The sequence below is a fragment of the Tamandua tetradactyla genome, chromosome 3, assembly GCF_023851605.1.
Source record: "Tamandua tetradactyla isolate mTamTet1 chromosome 3, mTamTet1.pri, whole genome shotgun sequence".
Lineage (NCBI taxonomy): Eukaryota > Metazoa > Chordata > Mammalia > Pilosa > Myrmecophagidae > Tamandua > Tamandua tetradactyla.
The window spans coordinates 123,484,111-123,503,901 of NC_135329.1; the positions used below are offsets into that span (position 1 = coordinate 123,484,111).

Below are 19,791 nucleotides of genomic sequence, written 5' to 3' on the forward strand. Positions count from 1 at the left end.
TCTTGGTGTTTTTAATAGCTGCATTTAGTCCAATCCTTTGTCTTTAATCTATATCTGTCCTTTACATGAAATCCCATTTCAGAATTCCCTTCTTCTAGGACCTCTGCTGATTAACCATATTAAGTTTGTTCTATCATCTATCAGGCTTTCTCTCATTCCCTAGATTTTCATTTTAATGTGATGGCATGTTTCCATAATGAAATCAGTGGGATAAGGATTGATGAATTTAGAGCCACCATTTTATCCAGCACTTTGCATATGTTAGCATGATTCTATGTGATTTTTATGCATTCTCTCATTCAATCTTCATAATAGTCCTAAAGAAGTAAGTCACACATTTTGAAAAGCACAATGTGCTGTGAAAAACCTAGGAATTTTATTTAAGAAGTTCATGAATGAGTTTTTTAAGATATTTACACAAACACACACATATTTCTGTTTCTCAGTGTATCTCTTTGTTCAGAAAGAAAGGATTAGAGGCTCCTAGTTTCGTGGTTTCTGTGATATTCAGCACATTGTTATGAAAATCATAGGTGTTCAATATATTTTTATCTCCAATGCCATAAATTAGCTTCATTAGCCTTAATAAACAAATTAAAATAAAATAGTATCAGTTATTTTTAATATGCTGTGCAAGCCAACTGGGGGGTTAATGGTGTAGCAAAGAATAGCAACACAAACTTGAAAATACAAATGAGTAGTGTGTTGGTCGCCCCACCTTGTTTTTTTATTTTAGCTTGTTAGTGTGGGAGATCTACTTTTAAAGTTCAACAACTTGTTATGTCCATAACCCCCCATACCAGATTATTTGAAGAATGTTCCAAATATCATATCGGTAAATCCAGGGATATAGTTATCCTTTCACGTTGTGGTTTTTCCCATCACAGTTTCAATAAATTGTGGGTTGGCATAGGAAATTAAATGGGAATTTTTTTGGAGTTTTGCGGAAGCTGCAGATAACCTGTGAAAGCCAGCTCATGCACAGATAAAGCTTAGAAACTCAGAAATGTGTAAAATATATGTTTAATATTGTATAATATCAACATATTTTATATTTTATTACCAGTAAGGTATAGTAAATAACCCATAAATGAAAATGAAAAAATCAGACTTCTTCTTTGGTACAAAGGGAGGGCCTAAAATATTTTACATAGATTTTCCAGATCATGGGGTGCCATGCCCCTCACCCCCAGGATGTGGAAGGAATAACTGTATTCAGTCCATATTTATTAAAGATAAGAACTCATATAAGAACAATTCACAATTCCATTATCACTTTCCAAAATGTAACAATAACTCCTTAATATAATAAAATAATCAGTTGGTGGTGAGATTTCCCCAATTGTACCTAATTTATTTTAAAGGTAGTTTGTTTGAATCTGGATCTGAATAAAGTCAATACATTATAATTAGCTACCAAAATCTCCTTAATGTGTAGGTTGCTTCTTCTTTTCTCCCTTTTTTCTTCTTGAAATTTATTTTTTAAAGACACTGGGGCACATGGCTAATTATTATTCATGCACCAATAACTCATGTTGTTAAGGACTGAGAATTTTGGTATGTTTTTAAAGCAATTTTATTGAGATAGATTCACATATCATGTATTCATCTAAAGTATACAGTGAGAGGTTCACAGTATCATCACCATTTGATGTGCATTCATCAGCACAATAAATTTTTGATTATTTTCATTTGTCCGTAAAATAAGAAATAAAAAAGAGTACCCGGAACAATCCCTACTCTTTATCTCTGCCTATTATTTATATATTTACTGTCTTTATTTTCTTACTCATCCATCCATACACTGGATAAGAAAGTGTCAGTCACAAGGTTTTCACAATCACGTAGTTACACTGTAAAAGCTATACAGTTATACAATCATCCTCACGAATCAAGGCCACTGGAATACAGTTCAACAGTGTCAGGCATTTCTCTCTAGCTATTCTAATACACTAAAAATTTAAAAGGGATATCTATATAATGCATAAGAATAACCTCCAAGATAACCTCTTGATTCTATTTGAAATCTCTCTGCCACTGAAACTTAATTTTGTTTCATTTCTCTTTTCCTCTTTTGGTCAAGAAGTCTTTCTCAATCCTACAATGCCAGGGCCAGGCTCATCCCTGGCAGTCATTTCCCACATTGTCAAGGAGATTTACACCCCTGGAAGTCATAGCTCATGCAGTGTGGAAGGCAGTGAGTTTACCTGCAGAGTTGACTTAGAGAGGCCACACTTATGATATATTTTAATATCTGGTTGTGCTAAGTTTCCTTCAATGTTCTTGTTTTTTGGGGGTTATCCTGACTAATCCTGACTTTTCAAAATATTTTATCCAGTACACTTTCAAAACAATTTATGTAGCTGCAGAAAAAAATAGCTTTTTTATTGAAATTGTGTTGTATTTATGAGTTAACTTAAAATCACTTTCATCTTAGGATGTTTGGTCTTCCTCTGCAAAAATATTGTGTGTATTTTCATTTTTTTCTAGTCTACCTTTGTGTTTTTCAGACACGTTTTATAGTTTTCTTTAGAAGGTTTTAGTTGTTTCTTGCAAATCTTGCTAAATCTGGTCTGGTCTGTCTTACCCTCCCTCCTTTCTTTCTTTCTTTTGCTATTGAAAAAAGAGGTTTCCTTTTATTATATTTTCTTATAGGTTAGTGTATAAATGAAAGCTATTGATTTTTAAATGTTGATTCTATAACTTTCTATTTTCTAAATTCTCTTATTGTTGCAGTAATTTTTCATCAATTTTACAGTGGTTGCTTGATGTGTAATTATATCATCTGCAAAGAGAGAGGTGTTACCTCTTCCGTTTTTAATTCTTATCCCTCTAATTGCTTTCCCTTGTCTCCCTGCATTAATTTGTACCTCTAACAAAATATTAAATAATCATGAAGAGAGAGAGGATTCTTTTCTTGTCTCTAACTTCAGTTGGAAACTCTCTAGTGGCTTCCTTTTAAATAAAATGCTGACTTATCATGTTGAGGAAATATCTATCAACTCATATTTTATTGAATATTATAGTCAATGGATGCTAAAATGTGTTGAATGCTTTTTCCATATCTAAGGAGTTGGATAATTTGATTTTTCTCTTTGGCTCTATTAATAGAATGAAATATACTAGTAGATTCTCTAGAATCCTAGAATTAACTCAATCATGATGCATTGTTTTTATGTGCTGCTGTAGTATTGACTAACATGTAGTTTTTAGTATTTTTGCATTTATAATCATAGTGAGACTGGTCTGTGATTTTCTTTTTTGGTGCGATCTTCAGCTTGTCATAGGTTAATGTCAAAATCACTTTAGGAAATAAGTTGGGAAAGTTTTCTTCTTTTACTACCTTTTGGAATAGACTAAAAGGATATTCAGAATTAAAAGTTTTGGTAGAATTTTCTTGTGAAACATTCTGGTTCAATACTTTTTGCTTTGGTAAAATTAGTCTGTTCAGACTTAGTTTCTCTCCTAGGATCAATATAATAGGGTGTAGTTTTTTTCCTAGAAATAACAGTTCAACCTGGGTTTTCAAATTTATTTCCAAAGAGTTGTGCATAGTAGAATTTATTTTGATGATCATTTTGTCATTTCTGATTTATTTTGGCTTTCTCCTTCATTTTCTGGATGAAGTTAACGTTTAAAAAAGAAATTCACTTTATATTTACTCCTTCTATTTTTTATAAAATATTAATTTCACATTTAATTTTGTTTTCTGATTCTTCTGCATGTGTGTGTGTGTTTGCAGGGGAAGCAATTCATTGTTCTCTTTCTAGCTATTTGAATTGATGTTTAATTTATTTTTGCTTTCATTGCTGTATGGATTTAAGCTAAAAATTTTCCTCTAATCATTGCTTTAGGTGTAGCTTATAAGTTCATATGTTGTATATACATTAATTATTGTCAGTTATCAGGAAATTCTGAAATTTCATATTTCTCCTTTGATTTGAGTTGTTTAGAAGTATGCTTTTAAAATGATATTTTAAATGTTTTTATTAGAGAATTTTTAGGTTTACAGAAAACACAGAGTTCCTATGATGGCATGTTGTAATTTTCAGTAGAAGTCTCTTTTTTTTTTAATTAACATTTTAGTCATAGGGTGATGTATTAGCTCTAATTTTGGTGTTAATTGAGAATTTTTTGTAGCCTAAGATGTAGCAATTTCCATATGTATGTGTGTGTGTATATACATATATATATATATATATATATGTATATACACACACAAACACACACTTGAAAAGAGGGTGCGTCCTCTAGTATTGGGGTTTAATGTTTGGTACATATATAAAAATGGTCTTATTTTTGTTTTGTGGGTATTTGATATTCTTGCAATTTTTAATCCACTTGATATGTGTTAAATTCTTCTGAATGATTTATATGTTTTTATCTATTCTCTTTACATGTTCTGTAGTTTCTGCTCCATGAAAGATTTTGCTGTGTTATGACGACATAAATTTTGATCATTACTATGTATGCATTGTAATTTTAAGGTGTCCTTTTTTTCTCCTTTAATGCTTTTTGTCTGAATTCTTCTTTCAATGTTTGAATGTGAACATTATGACCAGTTCACTTTGTTTATTTCCATTATCCTTGTGCATTGTTGTCCATCCTTTTATTTTTAACCTTTATGAATCTCTCGTAAATTTTTGGTGTGTTTCTTTTATGCAGCACAGTTTTGGATTTTACTTTTTCAGAAATCTGAGATATGTTTGGTCTCTATTCTATATTGCTTTATTATGCATGTATATGAATTTGTATATAAAATATTTAACTCTGTTATCTATTTTTTTGTTTCTTTATTTTTTTTTTTGTGGTATAGCTCTTTCTACCTTCTTTGGTCTCTTTCATTATCGAGGAAGATTGAAATTTTTGTTCAAATGATTAGGTGTACACAAATAACTTTTCATGATATCCTTAGCCCACTATGTTTCAAATAGATATTACCTATTGGTAACTTATTTTGAATGATATAAAAATTAGCTAGTAACTTTTCATCTGCTTTATTTCTCTCTTTCCAGCATCTAATTTGAAGTAAAATCCATTCACCCTCAGCTAATTTCTATCAGGTGATCAATGAGCTTATTTTATTTTTTCACATGCTCTCTCCATTATTTCCTCAGATCTGGGTGTGTTACTCTATCTGTATCACCAGACACATGGTCAGTACTTAACATACAGTCTCCCTTAGAGCCATCATGTAGTTTTAGGTTAGTTCTTCAGATAAATATGTACCTAATGCTCATCACCAGTTTTATGTTAACCATTTGACCATTTTGGTTGTTTAAAGTGTGTTGCCTGAGAGTGTCTTCATGAAGGGTTCATAGAGCAGTATTTCCTGAAATCTTATTCATATAAATGTATAGCCTTTTCACTTGAAGTCAGCTCATTTGGCTATAAAATCCTTGGCTAACAGCTTAATGAATTTCTATAAAAGGTACACTTGTGTTCCCAATCACCATCTCTCGTTCTCCTTTAAAATTAGTCACTATCATGCCATTATCATAATCTTTTCCTGCCTTATCTTTATAAGTATGCATTCCTAAACATAATATTTTAGCATTTCCTTTTTAAAACTTTATAAAAATGAAATAGTTTTATGTATTCTTTCATGCTTTTTTATTTTTTTTTGAACTGAACATCACATTTGTTTGATTCATCCATATGGGTGTATGTATGTCATCATTTTCATTTCTGTACAATATCTTATTGAATGAGTATACAATAATTTATTTATCTATCATATTGCTAATGGATATTTGGGTGTTATAACTATTAGGTTAAACGTTTCTAAGTATATCTGTTAGGGTGGAACTGGCCGGAGTGGAATTCCTGAGTCAAAGAGTCATATAATATGGGTATATTTAACTTGACTAGATAAATCACAGCTTTATCAAAGAGACTTTCACAATTTGCATTTCTACCAGCCATCTGTGAGGCTTTTAGAGTTGGAAGAGGTCTTAGAAAGCATCTTTTTCAATCCTTTCATTTTAAATATGATAAAATTCAGTTGGGTTGAGAGTTACTGACTTGAAATTCCCTTGGTGGTGAGTGACCAAGTTGGATGTGGAATCTGATCATTTGATTTTTCCCTTCAGGTTCTTTGTGTGACATTTGTTGATAAGGGAAGAGATTGAAAAATGATAAAAACAGGCACAAAATATCAAGAGGTCTTATACTCTGGACCACATAGGTCCAGCTCAAATGTACCCAAGATCCTCACTATTATAGACAGGAATGAAGCTGAACAGCCCTGGAAATTCTCAGAGAAATCAAGATCTCAGCCAAGAGTTGGCATTGTGAGGGTTCTTGACTCAGTCTCAGGAAAGAATTCAAGGACTACTCAGTGTGTACAGCCAAATAATTTAATAAGCTCAATACCAGAGAACCCTGGGAGTTCTCAGCTGAATACCATTGAGCCCTGGCAATTCTTGGCTGGATGCTGGAGAGCCCTGGATATTCTCAGCTAGATGCTGGACAACACGGGAATTCTTGGAGAAGTCTAGACCTTGACCAAGGGCTGATGCCTTGACTTAGCTTTAGGAAAGAACTCAAGGACTAGTCAGTGTGTACAGTCAGATAATCCAAGACTAGCCAGGGTGTACAGCTCAAAACTTTAATTTGCAGCAAAGGTCCATACTTAAAGTGAGCCAAAGGAGGAGAAACAGTCTGAGGTCAGGATTCTTGAATTATAAAGACTTGGAGGGGCCTTTCCCCTTCTGGCTATGCTAATAAGGGATGATGAGCTGCACTTTTTCATTGGTTCTTTTCAGATGCCAACCTGAATGAGGGCAAGGTGTGAGAGGGCTGGGTGTGTGCACCAAAAGGAACTTTTTGTTATGGGGTTAGGGTCACTTCTCCCTCAACTCCTCCCCTACCTAACCTTTCTCATTGCCCTTTCAGATAATTCTGCCCCTTAATCTTAAGGGGTGTTGAAAGAGGAAGTTCAGTCTTCTGTAATTGCTTCCTGCTGGTGGAGGGGGCATTGTCCCTGGCTATAATGGGAGCAGAACTCTCTGGCTATCATATCTAATGATTCTTCTGGCAGGGTATGGGTTATTTATTTATTTATTTTTGCATCTTTCTTGTTCTGGTATGACCATGTGATTGTCTGTCAACGTCTTGCAAGGGCGTCCAATCTGTACCATGATTTGTGCTGTTACTATTAAGATGCAGCATTCTAAGAGAGAAAGAGACAAAACCCCACTCTTTTAGTTTGCTAAATGTGGCTGCAATACACTACACTAGAAATGGAATGGCGTTTAGAAGGGGGATTTATTAAGTTATAAGTTTATAGTTCTAAGGCCATAAAAATGTCCAAACTAAGGCATCCGGATAAAGATACCTTGAGTTAAGAAGGCCAGTGTCTGTCACATGGGAAGATGCTTGGTGATGTCTGCTGGGATCTGCATCTCCAAATGTCCGTGTCTAGGCATGTGCTCTGTTAGCACTCCAAGCATCTTCAAATGTCTATGTCTCTGTGAGCTCTGAAGCAACTGTGTTTTCTCAAAATGTTTCCAGTAAACTAATCAAGACATATCTTAAATGCATGAAGTCACATCTCCATCTAGTCATAAGGCCACATGCACAATTGAGTGGATTATGTCTCCATGGAAAAAATCTAATCAAAGGATCCTACCCTGCAATATTAAATCAGTTTTAGGAGAACGAAAATTTTCTGGAGTTCATGATAATTTCAAACCAGCACACCCACAAAGCCAAGGAGAACTGGGTGGGTAGCCCTATTAAACAGAAAAAGATGTAAGAAAGAATGCACCTCTCTCAGGTGGCAGAAACTTGAATGAATCAAATGGGAGATCTTGGGACACAGTAGATGTATTAGTTAGGGTTCTCTGAGAGAAACAGAATCGACAGGGAACACTTGCAAATATAAAGTTTATAAAAGTGTCTCACGTGACCGGGGGAATGCAGAGTCCAAAATCCGCAGGGCAAGCTGTGAAGCCAGTGATTCCGATAGAAGGTCTGCACGAACTCCACAGGAGAGGCTCACCAGCCAAAGCAGGAAGAGAGCCTGTTTCTTCTGAACCCTCCTTAAAAGGCTTCCAGTGATTAGATTAAGCATCACTCATTGCAGAACACACTCCGCTTTGGATGATTACAAATGCAATCAGCTGTGGATGCAGCTGACATGATCATGATTTAATTTTATAAAATGTCCTCATTGCAACAGACAGGCCAGCACTTGCCCACCAGACAAACAGGTACCACCACTTGGCCGAATTGACACATGAATGTGACCATGACAGTGGATAATCAAGTGGCCTAGTCTCCAGGGGAGTTGAAATCCTCTGTTATCTCTGAGCTCTGATCAACATTAAAAACAACAATCCTCTCCCAGAAATGCACATTTTCCTCCATGGGCTGCTGTAAGGGCATCTATGGATCGTCAAATTTTGAGGACAACACCTGCTAATTAATTTACTTGGGATTGGAGAAGTGTTAAGGTGGAGGCTGTTTGATGCTAGTGAATAGTTCAAGGGAGAGAGTAGGGTGGACCACTCTGCATGCTCCAGTAGGTCTAACTCCCCCAATCCCAGTGGTAGCTAGGTGTGGAATTAGGAACTGGACTGCTGTTTTATTCTGGTTTGGGATGACATGTTGGGAAGCTGGGAGTGGAAAAGGCTCATTTCCACTTTTAACTTGAATAGTGGGACCACGTATACTAAATTGCATGTCCCTGACCATCACAGGGGTAGGCCAAGGTAGGTTTATGCCCACAAAAGAATGATATTCCCTGGTTGGGTTGTAGAAAGATAGCAAACATTGGGTTGCCTACTGGTTCAGATGATGCACCACTGGTTGCTGATGTGGCCACCCTGTGTCAATTCTTTCATAGGTGAGCTGTGCTCCATTGCAGGATGAAAGACAGGGCCCTAGGTAGTTGTCATTAGACTCAAACATGAGACCTCAATTTTTATCCCAGACCATTCTTGGCATTCTTGTCAGGTGGTCATAGAGTTTGATGCAAGAATTGAATACAAGTCTGAAGATAACACAGACAATCTGCATCTTTTCCCAGGCTGACCCTTGCAGAATTGGGTAGCTTCTCATTGCAGTGAGTTGCATTAGTCCTGAGGAGAGCAATTCTTCCAGGGAATCTGAAGATAGTGAGGATGTGTTCCTTACCATATGTTTCCCCCCAACCACTTGACTGAAAACACTGTAGGTGGAATTAATGGCAGTGGAGTAAATGAGTTTCTGTAACCCAAAATATATGGTTATAGAGGATTGAGTAGAGGCTTCTTAGGTTGATTTGGTTGGAATGAGTGGAACTGGGAATATAAGCAAAAGGGTACAGTTTTTACTAAAAGTGAGAGGTAGGTATCTGTGGATAAAACACCCTCGACTGAGATGGCTGGTGATTTTAGGGAAATGTTGGACTTTTGGAAGAACTTGCTGAGAAGGTGGTCAAGGGCACATAGAAATTTTTAGAGAGACCTATTAACTCCATGCTGGTACATCTCGCATGGGCTTTGGGCATTTTGGAAAAGTGGGTGAAAGCCCAGAGTCTTGCATCAATGGGTCATGCTTCAGACTGCCCAGAATGGGGGACATATACCCAGCAGGAACATAACTATTACACTGGACCACACTGAAGTAAGGATAGACCTGTGTACAGGAGAAGGGGGGAAAGAGGACACACACATAGAAAAACAGGAATAACATTATCTTTCTTTTGTTGAGATGATTTACCCAGTTTTCCTAAAAAGGAGCTTCAAGGTATCAATTGGTTCACAAGAGTAGGATGCTTGTGTTTCTGTTCTGTTTTCCGGTTTTTCTTTTTCTTCCCTTGTGGGGACTTAGGAGAGTCAAGTTTAATACTGGAATTATGTACCTAGCTAGTAATGCCTTGTAGTTTGACAGCCATAGGAGTGGTTAAGAGCAATGTATAAGGGCTCTTGGTTGTACAACCTTCAGGTTGTAGCTGTTCTGCTGGGGATTTTTCTTTCCAAGGTTTTAACAAGACTTGGGCCCCTGGGTGAACCCAGGGAAGTGAATCAACATGGTAGGGTACAAGGAGGACTCAGTTCCCATATTCCCTAAGAGCCTGTTGGACTTGCCCTAGATTTATTTATAGTTTTGTGTGTTTCAGTGCTGGCTAGGAGGTCGAGAAGAGGAAGCATATTCCATAAGTCATGTCATAAGGGCTTAGCTGCAAAGTGCTTTTTGGGGCTGTTCTTATCCTGAGAAGGGCAATAGGTAGGATTTTTATCCATGTCTCAGCAGTCTTTTGGCATAGTTTAGCTATGGTTTTCTTAAGGTAGTGATTCGCATTATCAACTTTACCAAAGGATTGGGGCCTTTGTACAAGGCATACAAGTGAAAGGAAATTCCAGTGGCTGGCAGAGTTGCTGGATTACTTTTGAGGTAAAGGAGGGGCCACTGTCACTTTGAATGGACCTAGGGAGTCCAGTATGAGGTATGCTTCCTTTTAGCAAGGACTTTGAGACTTCCTGGGTTTGCTCTATCCTAGTTGTGAAAGTATCAGTGAATACAAACAGATACTTAAATCCCTGGGACAGGGGCATTTGGGTGACTTCTTGCTGCCAGTTTTCTCCAGGATACATGCGTTTACGCTGGCCTGGTTATACTAGTGGGGAAGGTCTTAGCCCTCTGCCAGGTTCATTTGGGGCACAGAGAGGGCATGAATGAGTGACTTTCTTTTTAGTCCTGGTGAGGCATAGGCCCTCAAAGAGATTACTAACAAAGGCCATCACTTCCCACATGGAAAGAGTCATGGAGAACCTTGATTACTTTCCATTGCATGTGCCCAGATAGAAATATCTTTGATCTCTGTTTGGACTAACCACGGGGGCTGCTACTCTATCTGCTTCATTCTGCTTGTCAGATCTCATCTGATGTGTGCCCTGGTTTTACATCTACTTCCTGGGGGTATGAAATTAGACTCATTTCAGACACTGGGAGAGCACTTCCTGTCGGGCTGCTCAATCAGCGAACCAGTTTCTAATTACAACATCAGTCTCCCTTCTTGTGCCCCTTACAGTGGATTACTGCAGCCTTCTTGGACCTCAGAGGACCTCCAGGAGGGATAGGATTTCTAGGTGGTGTTTTATGGGGGAACACTTGGCTCTTCGTAACCCCCTTTCTTTCCATATGGCCGCATGGGTATGCTGAAGAAAGGCATATTTGCAGTCAGTGTAGATGTTGATTTTCATCCCTGCTCTAATTTTGCACTCTGATTAGTGCAACGAGTTTGGCCTGCTGGTAGGACATGCCCGCAGGTAGGGAGGGGTTTTGTCTCTGTAACTTGTTAAAGGCCCACCACTCTATATCCTGCCCTTCATGTTCCTTCAAGGATGAAGCTACTCCCATCTGTGAACCAAACCTTCATCAGGGTTCTCCAGAGACTCATCCTTTAGGCCAGTGTGACTAGCTTGACTGATGACTTCTACATGTAAGTGGGCTGAAGGCTCAGACTTTTCTGTAGTAATGAGATTGGCTGGGTTTGGAGTAAGGCATGTTTTTAGTATGACTTCTGGTGTGTCGAGGAGGAGGGCCTGGTATTTCATTAAATGTCATCCTGCCAACAATTGGTGGTCTTTGGTTTCTGGGACCCGTTGAACCTGATGCAGGGTCTGAATTTCATGTGACTGATCGGTGGTTACTTGGAGCCTTCCTCAGTAAGGGACGCAGTTGCATGCATTACCCTCAGACATCCTGGACACCCACATGCTACTGAATCTAGTTGTTTGGAAAAGTTTCTGGCCCAGGATCCTCTTCCAGTTTCAGGATTAACACCCCAAAGCCACTCCTTGCTTTTCTGCCACATACAGAGTAAATGGTTTTCCAGATAGAGTAATGCTATTCCCCCTTCCACACAAGAGTTTCAGTATCAGGCCCTTTTAGAGCAGCATATAAAGGTTTGTCGATTAATCCTGCAAAAACCAGCCAAACCTAAGAAGGCCCTGAGCTGTCTCTTGTTCCTTGGTGGAGCCAGGCTAGTTATTCCTTCTACGGTCAAAATTATGGTTGTACCTGAGGACAGAATTAAGCTCCATAAATATTTCTGGGGACAAGTGAACATGATCCAGAGGGTATAGTAGTAATTATACAAGTTAAGAAAATATGTTTTTGTAACCTAATGGTCATTTTGCATGGAATCAGGTTAATGGGATAAAGAAAGTTACCACCCTTCAATTCTTGTGAAACATTCATAATTGATATTAAGAAGATTAGCTGAGAGCAACTCAGCTGGGTTCTCAGAGTATGCCCTTCTAACCCAGTGATGCTTTGAATGAAAGTTCCATGAACCTGAAAGGAGTAAGTGGGCTTAACTAAAGCATAAAACAAAATGAAACCAAAACCAAAAGAAAAAGAAAAGAAAGAAAAAAACTTCTAGACTCTAAAACTGCTTTTTTTCTACAAACGATGGCCGAACGTGGCATGTGGATTTCCCAGCTAATGAGCGTATGTCATGAATTGCTGTGGCTCTTGTCCACAGAAGCTGCAATGAATGACAACTAAGATAGCTTTCCCTTCTTATCAGACCAGAGACAAAAGCAGATGTAATTACAGCATTCTGTCAGCTGTCCATGGAATTGAATTTCTACTTAGAGCTGCGCAGGAAAGCTTATGGTGTCAATTTGGAGACTTTTAAGCAATTGTGCTTGGGGAAAATTGTTTTGGAAGAAAAAAGGAATTACTCTCCTTAAATGTGACCCATGGAGTTTATGGCTTTTGTGGAATTATCAGTCTCATTATTTCACGCTGCACTGAAAATCAGACTCTTTGCTTGACTTCCTTCTATTTGACCTTGAACATTGGCATTAGAGGGACGCTCACTTTCAATGTTTTTCTTCTTTAATAAGAGCAGAAGTACAGCAACACACAGAGGCTATTCTCAACTGGATTGTAATAATATCTTTTATAATTTATAATGTATTTATATTGTAATTTATAATTTATGTATAATCTATAGCTATTTATGCAAGGCATATGTGATCATATATTATTAATTTGTTCTGTCATCAACACATTATGGCAGATAAAGAAGTATTTTGATTATCCACCAGTGGTGCTTTAGTAAATGTTTGACAACCAGTTTCCTGGAGGGGTTTAAAAAAAGCCCCAATTTGTAGCCTTTCTCTGTTTGCATAGTATAAATACTCTAACCATATACCAATACTTGATGCCACTGAACAGTGAGTTGAGAAAAGAGGCCAGTTCCAGTACACATTGCATTCCTATTTTTCAGATGAGGGAACAGAAACATAAAGAAGTGACTTGTCTTGTTAAAAATAACAGACCTCATACTTTAAGAAGTCTCTGTTGAACCAGGTTTATTTCTCGAAATATCTTTCTTTCGATTAAACACCTATGTGACTCCCTCATATGATAAATTCCAGTATAGAGGGACGCATCTTTTTCCTCCTTGCATTGTCTCCCTTGCATATTTATAATTTAGGTATTAAATATAATAATATTTACTATTATATATAAAATATAATATATACCATATATAATATTATATATATAACACTTATATTAAGATGGTTTTAAGGGACATATATTTAAAATGGTTTTCTTTATTTGAAATTCAAATTTAACTGCAGCATTCTGTGTTTTATATGGCAATCCTAGCTGGAAGCCACACTGAGGAGGAACTGGGATTAGAACTGTACCTTAAGGTAAGTACTTTTTAATTTAGATGACAAAAGCCATTGTGTGCTGAAGGGACAGCATGAAAAAGGTATAGAGGAAGAATGGAGCAATGGTGTGTTTCGGGGAAGTCAAATACATACTTAGAGTCTGTCTCCCATTCCCTGTCTATTCCCCTCCTTTTCCTCTCCTGTTTCTTTGTGTGCTGGTGTTTGCTATGCTTCCATGCTTGTTTGTTTGCATGGCAGGTGTCTGTTATGTTTCCATCTGTGCTTGTTTGCATGCATATGTTCACAAGAAACTGCAGGCACCTAGGGGAGATGTTAAATCTTAACCAGTCCCAATTGCTTGCCAGGACACAAAGATTGCTTACTGGCAGAGCCCCCTCCTTCTGGAGGGTATAAAAGCAATGCCTTCAGTCAATGCAGGTGTCCCGCGAGACTGACGTGGAGAGAGGCTTGTGGGGTTGTGACGCACTGACCTGTCCTAGCCAATCACTGTCCTAGCGATTGGCTTCCCCAGGGGACCGGACTGGCTAAGGTAAGATCTTTTCCCTTACTCTTTTAGACCTTTTGCGCTGTGCAAACCATAAAGCAGTCATTTGATGGGAGTCTCTGTGGCTTGTGAAACTCTGAGGAAAGTCACATGGCACAAGAGAAATGTCTGTAGAGGCTCTTTGAGAGCATGAATTGTGTCTTATTCACTGCTATATCAATGGGACCTGCCACTGTGTTTGATTACCTATAATGGGTTATCAATAAGTATTTGTTCAATGCTTAAATGTCCACTTGCTTTGTAGCAGAGAGAAATAAGATTGAAAAGACTTTGAGAGCTGGGAAGAGGGGTTTGAAAGAAGTAGAGCTAAGGATCTGGTTTAAGTAGAATTGATCAGAATCTCAAATAACCAATTTACCCAATTCAAATAGAACCCTTAAAAGCACACTTGCACTCCCAGAAAACTCTAAAGTTTTCTATTACTCACGTGACCTGTGCTCATGTTGCCAGAGAAAGAAGCAGAATTTAAAAAATATGAAATTTTTGGGTAATGAAAGAGCACAGAAAGTTGTAAGAACATCTTCACTTAGATTTGTAGGATTATTTCAGTATTCCTTCCAAAGCAATTAATAAACAGGGTGGAAGAACTTCATTCGGTCTTAGGTTTCAGATAAGTCTAAAAGACTCATGAGGTATTATTCCAAGGGAAGAGAAACATGAAGTGCATATACTTGTCTCAAAGTCAGGGCCAGTACAGAGGGAGAGCGATTCTGAGGCAACCTTGGGTCTGTCAGTCAGACCTGCCCAGGTGCCCAGGTGAGGCCTGGGAGGAAGTGGGTGGGGGTGTGAGAGCAGGTGTCTCTGAGTGAAGGCAAAGTGCCGGCTTGTGTTGTTGGATGCCAGCTCGAGCAGAGGCATCTCAGTGGTTGGGTGGTGGCTGGAGGCCATGCCCTTGGTAGTGAGAACGCTCATGGTGGTCCTGCATGTCAGCACTGAAGGCAGTGTCCTAGTTCAGCAGCAGCAACAAGCAGCATTTCATGTCAGTGTAACCACTGGTTTTGCTATCTACAGAGACAGGCGTCACCTCAGCGAACTAGAGCTGAAGATAAGGAAACTGGAGGACTCAAAGTTATCAGGGCATCAGCCAAAGGGCACAGGGCACCCCTGCCCTGGGAATCCCATGTCGAGGAATTTGAGATGAGTCTTTGCCCTTGCAAGGTGGTGCTATGTGAGGCAGAGAAATTAACTTGTCACTCTGATAATCCTTGGTGGGGCTGCCATGGAAGAGGAAACCTGGAAAGCAGAGTGGGTTAGCCTGCTTATTGTATGTATCCTAAATTCTATAACCCAAGTATAAATATAGGCATTATCCATGCTAAGGTCCTCAATATACCGATTTCTATTGAAAAATATAAAAAGAAATATCTGGTTAAATAAATGTGCAAATTTAAGAGTTAAACAGTTTTCTCAATTGTAGGACTGCTCAGAACCTTAAAAATGCTAAAATATTCATCCTAAATATCCAAGAGGCCAAATTATAATTGGTATTTTCCAAACTTATGTGACCATGAAAAACACTTTCTGTGGTGCGTTTTCTAAGACAACGTGTTTCAAAGGATACACTTGAGGAAAATGTTCTTTCTGATCGTGATGATATGCAAGTTATGGATTCATTGGAAAATCACTCCAAGGACATAATCCCTTTATTTGTTGTTTGTGTGACTGTTATATTGGTGAATTATTTTAGTGGGCCAGAGGTTAGCGTTATTTAATTGAATGCACACAAATTCTGAAGCAAGTACTTCTTTCTAGGTCATTTACATTTGAGTAAATGATTATTAGTGTGCTTTCATTTGGAAAATGCACCACAATTTGCACATATTGCATCCAGGATTCCTCTTTATAGGCTTGGCAGAAGTGAAAAGGAAACTTTCAAGCTTGACCGTTGCTAGGGAATATCACCTGTGGTGGTTTTACTGCTGAAGAAAGGACCTGCGTGATGTGTGTGTGTGTGTGTTTTGCATTTCTGAGATTTCTCCTTGCCCGCCACTATCACAAATGTCAGATACTGCCTTCTAATGTAAGAGACTGCATTCTATTCTCAAAGCATTTTGGACTCGACAACAAGGAGAATATTTATGAAATTTATCAACTACTTAATAGTTATGTAATACATTCTTCAAAATTAACTTACATGGCTACCTATCTTGTTTTTTGAGGCATTAAAAATAGATAAACACAAAGGAGATTATGACAATTATATTTTCATTTGAAATCGACTTTTTAAAAACATCTCATGTTTTCTTCTTATATGTAAGCAGATTGATAAAGTTTACCTCACCACATTCTCAATCTCATTCTCCCTTTCGATTCTCAGAGGGTAACAATCAAGAGTCAGTGAGTACCCTTCTAGTTTATACTTTCCTTACAATATACATCCATAGCATTTATATATATGCATACTACATATATATACATAAATGCCAGAATGTGAAAATAGCTTACTTTATTAGACATAAATACTATGCTCTCACTTTTAAACTACTTATTTATGTGAATATATATTAGATTTTGTTTCCTTTAATAGCTGTATAATTTATCTTATATGGTTATATACCACTTTTGGTTTTCAAGTGTTGAATACACAATTTTTTATGTGCTCATGTGAGAATTCTTTGGGGACACATCCCCAGAATTTTGTAATCACTGGGTCAGAGGGCATGCATACTTGCAATTTTCCTACACAATTGCTGATTACATCCCAAGTGACTATAACTATTTTCATTCCCTTTGTCTGAGTATCATTTCCCTCAAATTCTTGCCAACATTTTATTTTGTTAGAATAAAAAAAAAATTGCTGATTAATGAAAGAAAAATAATATATCACTGTTATTTTGACTTGTATTTCACTGATAACAAGAGAGAATTAGCATATTTTCCTGTTTGTTGGCCATTTCAAGTTCCTGTTTTGTGAATTATTTGTTCCTATATTAAGCCATTTTACTGGGTTTTTGGTCTTCTTCTCCTGAAATTCTTTATATATTCAGGGCACTTCCTTTGGGTAATAAATTGCAAATATCTCTTTGCAAACTTTGACTAATATTCTAATATCATAATTAAAATTAAAAGTTTAATTAAAATTTAGTGTTCTCATTGTCTTATTTAGCCCATTCAAATGTCATAGGTATATTTTCCCATAACTTTACAGGTTTTTTTCTTATACTTGGATGTTTAATTTACCTGAAATTGATGTTTCTATGGCAAAGTAATAAATAACTTTTTTTTCTTTAGGATGGTCATTTTTGCTAACAATTTATTATAATATCTGTTCCTCTTTGATTCATATACCACACATAATGTACCACATTATTTTTTATTTATAGGTTTCTGGTCCCCCTCTTCTAGTGCATTGATCTATTTGACAATTATGGTATCAGTAACACACCATTTTAACTAGTGTAATTGAATCTTTGGTAGATAAATAGCTCTTCATTTTTAAAAATTATTTTAGCTATTTTCTTTTCTTTACATATGAAGTTTAGAATCAGTTTGTTTGGGTCCATGTGTATATCATTGCACTTTTGTTTGAAGTCACATTAAACTTTAGATTAAGTTTGGGAAGAGGCATTTTTAATCTGCTAGTAATTCAGATCTTTGTTTATGACTTTCAAAAAATTTCATCATTTTCTCCCAATTGGTCTAATCCATTTTTATTAGGATTTTACACGCAATAAAAATATGCTGCTATTGTGACTGGGATCTTTTTCTTTTACCTTTTCCTAATGACTATTGTTTGCATAAACAAAACTCTATAGATTTTTTTAATGTTGATCTTGTGTCTAGACACCATACTATACTCACTAGAGTTTTGTTTGGGGTGCGGTTGGTTTGGAGAAGAATCCAAATATAGCAATATTTATTGTCTTACATGGCAGAGAGCAGTGGTCTTCCTCAGGAAGAAAGCCTTGGATTTTAGCTAGGCGATAGCAGTACAGGACAGAGCCTACATTTCCCAGGTGTTCTTGTAATTAAGTGTGGCCATGTGATTAAGTTTTAATCATGGGGATGTAACAAAAAGTGGTTATGCAGCTTAAAGGAAGTATTGCTAAAGGGTGAATACTCACTATTGAGTGATCCATATGTGTTTTTCTTCTTTAATCAGTAAATATAATAAACTTTGTTGGTAAATAATACATTTCATGTGGCCATGATGCATTTTTATGAAAAATATTTTTAGATTTAAGATTAGGATACTTTATGATGTTTTACACCTATGTTATTTCATATTTTCTCTACTGCTCTTTTCTTGGTTATCTTATCAAGATTATACTTGATTTATAATACAAAATGTATGATTTCTTTCAAGGAAAGTTTGCATATGATTAATTGTTTCTTGGCAGTTTGGTAAAATTAAACTCTAAATTTGCTATGCACACTACAGAAGGAAATTTTTAATATTACATCAAAATTAGATTAGTCTCGGGTGGGCAATGGTGGCTCAGTGGCAGAGTTCTCGCCTACCATGCTGGAGACCTGGATTCGATTCCTGGAGACTGCCCATGTAAAAAAAAATAAAATAAAATAGATTACTCTGTTTAGATCTCTGTTTCATTTTGGGTCAATTTTGTTTATTGCCTCTCTATGTGTAGTTCTAGAAAATAATTTCTTTTCTTTTAATAGAGAAGTTGTAGGTCTATAGAAAAATCATGTAGAAAGTACAGAGTTACCATGTACCTGCTGTGTTGGTTTGAATGTGTCATGGATCCCAGAAAAGCCAAGTTCTTTAATCCTCATTCAATATTGCTGGGTGGTATCTTTTTTATTGTTTCCATGGAGATGTGGCCTACCCAATTGTGGGTGGTAACTTTTGATTAGATGGTTTTCATGGAGATGTATCTCCACCCATTCAAGGTGGGGTTGCTTACTGGAGCCTTTTAAGAGAGAACCATTTTGGAAAAAGCCACAGAACCACAAAAAAACACCAACCGAGTCAACAGAAAGGACAGAGCCTCGGGGAAGTTGTTGAAGAGAAAGCTAGCAGATGTCTCCATGTGCCTTCCCAGCTGAGAGAGAAACCCTGACTGTCATCGGCCTTCCTGAACCAAGGTATCTTTTCCTGGGTGCCTTAGATTGGCTATTTTTATAACCTTGCTTTAATTTGGACATTTTCATAGCCTTAGAACTGTAAACTTGCAACTTAATAAATTCCCCCTTTTAAAAGCCATTCCGTTTCTGGTATATAGCATTCTGGCAGCTATCAAACTAAAACACTTGCCCTCCCACACTCAGTTTTTCTTACCTGTATTTTGTACTAGTGTGGTACTTTTGTTACAACGGATGAAAAAATATTAATTTAACTATAGTTAATGATTTACATTAGGGTTTGCTGTTGGTGTTGTATCATCCTATGTTTTTAAAATTTTTATTCTGGTGATTAATACAACTTAAAATATATAAATGTAGATTTAACTACATTCAAATATATAATTTAGTGCTATTAATTATGTTCACAATGTTGTGTCACCATTACCACATCCATTACCAAAACTTATCTGTCACTCCAGTGATTTAGTTCTGTACCATTTAAGCATTAAGTCTCCATTCCCTACACCCACCCCAGACCCTGGTAACCTGTATTCTAGTTTCTGAGTCTATAAATTT

The 19,791-nt window shown here is 36.9% G+C and overlaps 1 long non-coding RNA gene across 1 annotated transcript in view; it reads left to right on the plus strand.

The window, feature by feature from the left end:
* Positions 1–19,791, plus strand: part of LOC143676327 (uncharacterized) — a 256,750-nt gene that overhangs the window by 55,775 nt on the left and 181,184 nt on the right. The window contains exon 2 of the long non-coding RNA XR_013172005.1: positions 13,618–13,664. This is a non-coding gene — a long non-coding RNA (uncharacterized LOC143676327). The remainder of the gene's footprint in view (positions 1–13,617; positions 13,665–19,791) is intronic.